Source organism: Sander vitreus, unplaced genomic scaffold (genome assembly GCF_031162955.1).
Source record: "Sander vitreus isolate 19-12246 unplaced genomic scaffold, sanVit1 ctg838_0, whole genome shotgun sequence".
Lineage (NCBI taxonomy): Eukaryota > Metazoa > Chordata > Actinopteri > Perciformes > Percidae > Sander > Sander vitreus.
The window spans coordinates 1-9,072 of NW_027595919.1; the positions used below are offsets into that span (position 1 = coordinate 1).

Below are 9,072 nucleotides of genomic sequence, written 5' to 3' on the forward strand. Positions count from 1 at the left end.
TCAAAATACAGCCCATCTGCCGTGACATTGACCCGCGAATGCCGTGACCCGGATTTCAGAACCGGGGTTGCTGCGGCCACAACGCAGAGTACTAACCACTATACGATCACGGGCGAGCTACGATGAGCTGGCGAATGTCGGGGAGTTAATAAGCAAACTTATCAGTGATAGTAACACCCAGCAATAATGTTATCAAAATACAGCCCATCTGCCGTGACATTGACCCGCAATGCCGTGACCCGGATTTCGAACCCGGGGTTGCTGCGGCCACAACGCAGAGTACTAACCACTATACGATCACGGCGAGCTACGATGAGCTGGTTCCTATGAGCTGGCCACTGTCAGCAGTTAATAAGCGGATCTATCAGTGATAGTAACACCCAGCAATAACGTTGTCAAAATACAGCCCATCTGCCGTGACATTGACCCGCAATGCCGTGACCCGGATTTAGAACCGGGGTTGCTGCGGCCACAACGTAGAGTACTAACCACTATACGATCACGGCGAGCTACGATGAGCTGGCGAATGTCGGGGGTTAATAAGCAAACTTATCAGTGATAGTAACACCCAGCAATAATGTTATCAAAATACAGCCCATCTGCCGTGACATTGACCCGCAATGCCGTGACCCGGATTCGAACCGGGGTTGCTGCGGCCACAACGCAGAGTACTAACCACTATACGATCACGGCGAGCTACGATGAGCTGGTTCCTATGAGCTGGCCACTGTCAGCAGTTAATAAGCGGATCTATCAGTGATAGTAACACCCAGCAATAACGTTGTCAAAATACAGCCCATCTGCCGTGACATTGACCCGCAATGCCGTGACCCGGATTTAGAACCGGGGTTGCTGCGGCCACAACGTAGAGTACTAACCACTATACGATCACGGCGAGCTACGATGAGCTGGCGAATGTCGGGGGTTAATAAGCAAACTTATCAGTGATAGTAACACCCAGCAATAATGTTATCAAAATACAGCCCATCTGCCGTGACATTGACCCGCAATGCCGTGACCCGGATTCGAACCGGGGTTGCTGCGGCCACAACGCAGAGTACTAACCACTATACGATCACGGCGAGCTACGATGAGCTGGTTCCTATGAGCTGGCCACTGTCAGCAGTTAATAAGCGGATCTATCAGTGATAGTAACACCCAGCAATAACGTTGTCAAAATACAGCCCATCTGCCGTGACATTGACCCGCAATGCCGTGACCCGGATTTAGAACCGGGGTTGCTGCGGCCACAACGTAGAGTACTAACCACTATACGATCACGGCGAGCTACGATGAGCTGGCGAATGTCGGGGGTTAATAAGCAAACTTATCAGTGATAGTAACACCCAGCAATAATGTTATCAAAATACAGCCCATCTGCCGTGACATTGACCCGCAATGCCGTGACCCGGATTCGAACCCGGGGTTGCTGCGGCCACAACGCAGAGTACTAACCACTATACGATCACGGCGAGCTACGATGAGCTGGTTCCTATGAGCTGGCCACTGTCAGCAGTTAATAAGCGGATCTATCAGTGATAGTAACACCCAGCAATAACGTTGTCAAAATACAGCCCATCTGCCGTGACATTGACCCGCAATGCCGTGACCCGGATTTAGAACCGGGGTTGCTGCGGCCACAACGTAGAGTACTAACCACTATACGATCACGGGCGAGCTACGATGAGCTGGCGAATGTCGGGGGTTAATAAGCAAACTTATCAGTGATAGTAACACCCAGCAATAATGTTATCAAAATACAGCCCATCTGCCGTGACATTGACCCGCAATGCCGTGACCCGGATTCGAACCGGGGTTGCTGCGGCCACAACGCAGAGTACTAACCACTATACGATCACGGCGAGCTACGATGAGCTGGTTCCTATGAGCTGGCCACTGTCAGCAGTTAATAAGCGGATCTATCAGTGATAGTAACACCCAGCAATAACGTTGTCAAAATACAGCCCATCTGCCGTGACATTGACCCGCAATGCCGTGACCCGGATTTAGAACCGGGGTTGCTGCGGCCACAACGTAGAGTACTAACCACTATACGATCACGGCGAGCTACGATGAGCTGGCGAATGTCGGGGGTTAATAAGCAAACTTATCAGTGATAGTAACACCCAGCAATAATGTTATCAAAATACAGCCCATCTGCCGTGACATTGACCCGCAATGCCGTGACCCGGATTCGAACCGGGGTTGCTGCGGCCACAACGCAGAGTACTAACCACTATACGATCACGGCGAGCTACGATGAGCTGGTTCCTATGAGCTGGCCACTGTCAGCAGTTAATAAGCGGATCTATCAGTGATAGTAACACCCAGCAATAACGTTGTCAAAATACAGCCCATCTGCCGTGACATTGACCCGCAATGCCGTGACCCGGATTTAGAACCGGGGTTGCTGCGGCCACAACGTAGAGTACTAACCACTATACGATCACGGCGAGCTACGATGAGCTGGCGAATGTCGGGGGTTAATAAGCAAACTTATCAGTGATAGTAACACCCAGCAATAATGTTATCAAAATACAGCCCATCTGCCGTGACATTGACCCGCAATGCCGTGACCCGGATTCGAACCGGGGTTGCTGCGGCCACAACGCAGAGTACTAACCACTATACGATCACGGCGAGCTACGATGAGCTGGTTCCTATGAGCTGGCCACTGTCAGCAGTTAATAAGCGGATCTATCAGTGATAGTAACACCCAGCAATAACGTTGTCAAAATACAGCCCATCTGCCGTGACATTGACCCGCAATGCCGTGACCCGGATTTAGAACCGGGGTTGCTGCGGCCACAACGTAGAGTACTAACCACTATACGATCACGGCGAGCTACGATGAGCTGGCGAATGTCGGGGGTTAATAAGCAAACTTATCAGTGATAGTAACACCCAGCAATAATGTTATCAAAATACAGCCCATCTGCCGTGACATTGACCCGCAATGCCGTGACCCGGATTCGAACCGGGGTTGCTGCGGCCACAACGCAGAGTACTAACCACTATACGATCACGGCGAGCTACGATGAGCTGGTTCCTATGAGCTGGCCACTGTCAGCAGTTAATAAGCGGATCTATCAGTGATAGTAACACCCAGCAATAACGTTGTCAAAATACAGCCCATCTGCCGTGACATTGACCCGCAATGCCGTGACCCGGATTTAGAACCGGGGTTGCTGCGGCCACAACGTAGAGTACTAACCACTATACGATCACGGCGAGCTACGATGAGCTGGCGAATGTCGGGGGTTAATAAGCAAACTTATCAGTGATAGTAACACCCAGCAATAATGTTATCAAAATACAGCCCATCTGCCGTGACATTGACCCGCAATGCCGTGACCCGGATTTAGAACCGGGGTTGCTGCGGCCACGACGTAGAGTACTAACCACTATACGATCACGGCGCGCTACGATGAGCTGGTTCCTATGAGCTGGTTCCTATGAGCTGGCCACTGTCGGCAGTTAATAAGCGGCTCTATCAGTGATAGTAACACCCAGCAATAACGTTGTCAAAATACATCCCATCTGTCGTGACATTGACCCGCAATGCCGTGACCCGGATTTAGAACCGGGGTTGCTGCGGCCACGACATAGAGTACTAACCACTATACGATCACGGCGCGCTACGATGAGCTGGCGAATGTCGGGGGTTAATAAGCAAACTTATCAGTGATAGTAACACCCAGCAATAATGTTATCAAAATACAGCCCATCTGCCGTGACATTGACCCGCAATGCCGTGACCCGGATTCGAACCGGGGTTGCTGCGGTCTCAACGCCGAGTACTAACCACTATACGATCCTGGCGAGCCAAGATGAGTTGGCGAATGTCAGGGGTTAATAAGCAAACTTATTAGTGATAGTAACACCCAGCAATAATGTTATCAAAATACAGCCCATCTGCCGTGACATTGACCCCCAATGCCTTGACCCGGGGTTGCTGCGGCCACAACGCAGAGTACTAACCACTATACGATCACGGCGAGCTACCATGAGTTGGCTAATGTCAGGGGTTAATAAGCAAACTTATCAGTGATAGTAACACCCAGCAATAATGTTATCAAAATACAGCCCATCTGCCGTGACATTGACCCGCAATGCCGTGACCCGGATTTCGAACCGGGGTTGCTGCGGCCACGACGTAGAGTACTAACCACTATACGATCACGGCGCGCTACGATGAGCTGGTTCCTATGAGCTGGTTCCTATGAGCTGGCCACTGTCGGCAGTTAATAAGCGGCTCTATCAGTGATAGTAACACCCAGCAATAACGTTGTCAAAATACATCCCATCTGTCGTGACATTGACCCCCAATGCCTTGACCCGGATTTAGAACCGGGGTTGCTGCGGCCACGACGTAGAGTACTAACCACTATACGATCACGGCGCGCTACGATGAGCTGGCGAATGTCGGGGGTTAATAAGCAAACTTATCAGTGATAGTAACACCCAGCAATAATGTTATCAAAATACAGCCCATCTGCCGTGACATTGACCCGCAATGCCGTGACCCGGATTCGAACCGGGGTTGCTGCAGCCACAACGCAGAGTACTAACCACTATACGATCACGGCGCGCTACGATGAGCTGGTTCCTATGAGCTGGCCACTGTCGGCAGTTAATAAGCGGATCTATCAGTGATAGTAACACCCAGCAATAACGTTGTCAAAATACAGCCCATCTGCCGTGACATTGACCCGCAATGCCGTGACCCGGATTTAGAACCGGGGTTGCTGCGGCCACAACGTAGAGTACTAACCACTATACGATCACGGCGAGCTACGATGAGCTGGCGAATGTCGGGGGTTAATAAGCAAACTTATCAGTGATAGTAACACCCAGCAATAATGTTATCAAAATACAGCCCATCTGCCGTGACATTGACCCGCAATGCCGTGACCCGGATTCGAACCGGGGTTGCTGCGGCCACAACGCAGAGTACTAACCACTATACGATCACGGCGAGCTACGATGAGCTGGTTCCTATGAGCTGGCCACTGTCAGCAGTTAATAAGCGGATCTATCAGTGATAGTAACACCCAGCAATAACGTTGTCAAAATACAGCCCATCTGCCGTGACATTGACCCGCAATGCCGTGACCCGGATTTAGAACCGGGGTTGCTGCGGCCACAACGTAGAGTACTAACCACTATACGATCACGGCGAGCTACGATGAGCTGGCGAATGTCGGGGGTTAATAAGCAAACTTATCAGTGATAGTAACACCCAGCAATAATGTTATCAAAATACAGCCCATCTGCCGTGACATTGACCCGCAATGCCGTGACCCGGATTCGAACCGGGGTTGCTGCGGCCACAACGCAGAGTACTAACCACTATACGATCACGGCGAGCTACGATGAGCTGGTTCCTATGAGCTGGCCACTGTCAGCAGTTAATAAGCGGATCTATCAGTGATAGTAACACCCAGCAATAACGTTGTCAAAATACAGCCCATCTGCCGTGACATTGACCCGCAATGCCGTGACCCGGATTTAGAACCGGGGTTGCTGCGGCCACAACGTAGAGTACTAACCACTATACGATCACGGCGAGCTACGATGAGCTGGCGAATGTCGGGGGTTAATAAGCAAACTTATCAGTGATAGTAACACCCAGCAATAATGTTATCAAAATACAGCCCATCTGCCGTGACATTGACCCGCAATGCCGTGACCCGGATTCGAACCGGGGTTGCTGCGGCCACAACGCAGAGTACTAACCACTATACGATCACGGCGAGCTACGATGAGCTGGTTCCTATGAGCTGGCCACTGTCAGCAGTTAATAAGCGGATCTATCAGTGATAGTAACACCCAGCAATAACGTTGTCAAAATACAGCCCATCTGCCGTGACATTGACCCGCAATGCCGTGACCCGGATTAGAACCGGGGTTGCTGCGGCCACAACGTAGAGTACTAACCACTATACGATCACGGCGAGCTACGATGAGCTGGCGAATGTCGGGGGTCAATAAGCAAACTTATCAGTGATAGTAACACCCAGCAATAATGTTATCAAAATACAACCCATCTGCCGTGACATTGACCCGCAATGCCGTGACCCGGATTTAGAACCGGGGTTGCTGCGGCCACGACGTAGAGTACTAACCACTATACGATCACGGCGCGCTACGATGAGCTGGTTCCTATGAGGTGGCCACTGTCGGCAGTTAATAAGCGGCTCTATCAGTGATAGTAACACCCAGCAATAACGTTGTCAAAATACAGCCCATCTGCCGTGACCCGGATTTAGAACCGGGGTTGCTGCGGCCACGACGTAGAGTACTAACCACTATACGATCACGGCGCGCTACGATGAGCTGGCGAATGTCGGGGGTTAATAAGCAAACTTATCAGTGATAGTAACACCCAGCAATAATGAAATCAAAATACAGCCCATCTGCCGTGACATTGACCCGCAATGCCGTGACCCAGATTCGAACCGGGGTTGCTGCGGCCACAACGCAGAGTACTAACCCCTATACGATCACGGCGCGCTACGATGAGCTGGTTCCTTTGAGCTGGCCACTGTCGGCAGTTAATAAGCGGATCTATCAGTGATAGTAACACCCAGCAATAACGTTGTCAAAATACATCCCATCTGCTGTGACATTGACCGCCAATGCCGTGACCCGGATTCGAACCGGGGTTGCTGCGGCCACAACGCAGAGTACTAACCACTATACGATCACGGCGAGCTACGATGAGTTGGCGAATGTCAGGGGTTAATAAGCAAACTTATTAGTGATAGTAACACCCAGCAATAATGTCATCAAAATACAGCCCATCTGCCGTGACATTGACCCGCAATGCCTTGACCCGGATTCGAACCGGGGTTGCTGCGGCCACAACGCAGAGTACTAACCCCTATACGATCACGGCGAGCTACTATTAGCTGGTTCCTATGAGGTGGCCACTGTCGGCAGTTAATAAGCGGCTCTATCAGTGATAGTAACACCCAGCAATAACGTTGTCAAAATACAGCCCATCTGTCGTGACATTGACCCGCAATGCCGTGACCCGGATTTAGAACCGGGGTTGCTGCGGCCACAACATAGAGTACTAACCACTATACGATCACGGCGAGCTACGGCGAGCTACGATGAGCTGGCGAATGTCGGGGGTCAATAAGCAAACTTATCAGTGATAGTAACACCCAGCAATAATGTTATCAAAATACAGCCCATCTGCCGTGACATTAAACCGCAATGCCGTGACCCGGATTCGAACCGGAGTTGCTGCGGCCACGACGTAGAGTACTAACCACTATACGATCACGGCGCGCTACTATTAGCTGGTTCCTTTGAGCTGGCCACTGTCGGCAGTTAATAAGCGGATCTATCAGTGATAGTAACACCCAGCAATAATGTTATCAAAATACAGCCCATCTGTCGTGACATTGACCCCCAATGCCTTGACCCGGATTTAGAACCGGGGTTGCTGCGGCCACGACGTAGAGTACTAACCACTATACGATCACGGCGCGCTACGATGAGCTGGCTGAATGTCGGGGGTTAATAAGCAAACTTATCAGTGATAGTAACACCCAGCAATAATGTTATCAAAATACAGCCCATCTGCCGTGACATTGACCCGCAATGCCGTGACCCGGATTCGAACCGGGGTTGCTGCGGCCACAACGCAGAGTACTAACCACTATACGATCACGGCGAGCTACGATGAGCTGGTTCCTATGAGCTGGCCACTGTCAGCAGTTAATAAGCGGATCTATCAGTGATAGTAACACCCAGCAATAACGTTGTCAAAATACAGCCCATCTGCCGTGACATTGACCCGCAATGCCGTGACCCGGATTTAGAACCGGGGTTGCTGCGGCCACAACGTAGAGTACTAACCACTATACGATCACGGCGAGCTACGATGAGCTGGCGAATGTCGAGGGGTTAATAAGCAAACTTATCAGTGATAGTAACACCCAGCAATAATGTTATCAAAATACAGCCCATCTGCCGTGACATTGACCCGCAATGCCGTGACCCGGATTCGAACCGGGGTTGCTGCGGCCACAACATAGAGTACTAACCACTATACGATCACGGCGCGCTACGATGAGCTGGTTCCTATGAGCTGGTTCCTATGAGCTGGCCACTGTCGGCAGTTAATAAGCGGCTCTATCAGTGATAGTAACACCCAGCAATAACGTTGTCAAAATACAGCCCATCTGTCGTGACATTGACCCGCAATGCCGTGACCCGGATTTAGAACCGGGGTTGCTGCGGCCACGACGTAGAGTACTAACCACTATACGATCACGGCGCGCTACGATGAGCTGGCGAATGTCGGGGGTTAATAAGCAAACTTATCAGTGATAGTAACACCCAGCAATAATGTTATCAAAATACAGCCCATCTGCCGTGACATTGACCCGCAATGCCGTGACCCGGATTCGAACCCGGGGTTGCTGCGGCCACAACGCAGAGTACTAACCACTATACGATCACGGCGAGCTACGATGAGCTGGTTCCCATGAGCTGGCCACTGTCAGCAGTTAATAAGCGGATCTATCAGTGATAGTAACACCCAGCAATAACGTTGTCAAAATACATCCCATCTGTCGTGACATTGACCCCCAATGCCTTGACCCGGGGTTGCTGCGGCCACAACGCAGAGTACTAACCACTATACGATCACGGCGAGCTACGATGAGCTGGCGAATGTCGGGGGTTAATAAGCAAACTTATCAGTGATAGTAACACCCAGCAATAATGTTATCAAAATACAGCCCATCTGCCGTGACATTGACCCGCAATGCCGTGACCCGGATTTAGAACCGGGGTTGCTGCGGCCACGACGTAGAGTACTAACCACTATACGATCACGGCGCGCTACGATGAGCTGGTTCCTATGAGCTGGCCACTGTCAGCAGTTAATAAGCGGATCTATCAGTGATAGTAACACCCAGCAATAACGTTGTCAAAAATACAGCCCATCTGCCGTGACATTGACCCGCAATGCCGTGACCGGATTTAGAACCGGGGTTGCTGCGGCCACAACGTAGAGTACTAACCACTATACGACGCGCTACTTATGAG

The 9,072-nt window shown here is 50.9% G+C and overlaps 12 non-coding genes across 12 annotated transcripts; all 12 read right to left on the reverse strand.

Annotated features, from left to right (window-relative positions):
* Positions 1–621: 621 nt before the first annotated feature.
* Positions 622–693, reverse strand: trnah-gug (transfer RNA histidin (anticodon GUG)). The gene has a single exon. It is a non-coding gene; the product is annotated as a tRNA-His (tRNA).
* Positions 694–1,010: 317 nt separating this feature from the next.
* trnah-gug (transfer RNA histidin (anticodon GUG)) lies at positions 1,011–1,082 on the reverse strand. The gene has a single exon. It is a non-coding gene; the product is annotated as a tRNA-His (tRNA).
* Positions 1,083–1,790: 708 nt separating this feature from the next.
* Positions 1,791–1,862, reverse strand: trnah-gug (transfer RNA histidin (anticodon GUG)). Its single transcript has one exon. It is a non-coding gene; the product is annotated as a tRNA-His (tRNA).
* A 317-nt stretch (positions 1,863–2,179) lies between these two features.
* Positions 2,180–2,251, reverse strand: trnah-gug (transfer RNA histidin (anticodon GUG)). Its single transcript has one exon. It is a non-coding gene; the product is annotated as a tRNA-His (tRNA).
* Positions 2,252–2,568: 317 nt separating this feature from the next.
* Positions 2,569–2,640, reverse strand: trnah-gug (transfer RNA histidin (anticodon GUG)). The gene has a single exon. It is a non-coding gene; the product is annotated as a tRNA-His (tRNA).
* A 317-nt stretch (positions 2,641–2,957) lies between these two features.
* trnah-gug (transfer RNA histidin (anticodon GUG)) lies at positions 2,958–3,029 on the reverse strand. Its single transcript has one exon. It is a non-coding gene; the product is annotated as a tRNA-His (tRNA).
* A 1,488-nt stretch (positions 3,030–4,517) lies between these two features.
* trnah-gug (transfer RNA histidin (anticodon GUG)) lies at positions 4,518–4,589 on the reverse strand. The gene has a single exon. It is a non-coding gene; the product is annotated as a tRNA-His (tRNA).
* A 317-nt stretch (positions 4,590–4,906) lies between these two features.
* Positions 4,907–4,978, reverse strand: trnah-gug (transfer RNA histidin (anticodon GUG)). Its single transcript has one exon. It is a non-coding gene; the product is annotated as a tRNA-His (tRNA).
* A 317-nt stretch (positions 4,979–5,295) lies between these two features.
* Positions 5,296–5,367, reverse strand: trnah-gug (transfer RNA histidin (anticodon GUG)). Its single transcript has one exon. It is a non-coding gene; the product is annotated as a tRNA-His (tRNA).
* A 317-nt stretch (positions 5,368–5,684) lies between these two features.
* On the reverse strand, positions 5,685–5,756 carry trnah-gug (transfer RNA histidin (anticodon GUG)). Its single transcript has one exon. It is a non-coding gene; the product is annotated as a tRNA-His (tRNA).
* An 886-nt stretch (positions 5,757–6,642) lies between these two features.
* On the reverse strand, positions 6,643–6,714 carry trnah-gug (transfer RNA histidin (anticodon GUG)). Its single transcript has one exon. It is a non-coding gene; the product is annotated as a tRNA-His (tRNA).
* A 904-nt stretch (positions 6,715–7,618) lies between these two features.
* On the reverse strand, positions 7,619–7,690 carry trnah-gug (transfer RNA histidin (anticodon GUG)). The gene has a single exon. It is a non-coding gene; the product is annotated as a tRNA-His (tRNA).
* Between the last annotated feature and the right edge of the window lie 1,382 nt (positions 7,691–9,072).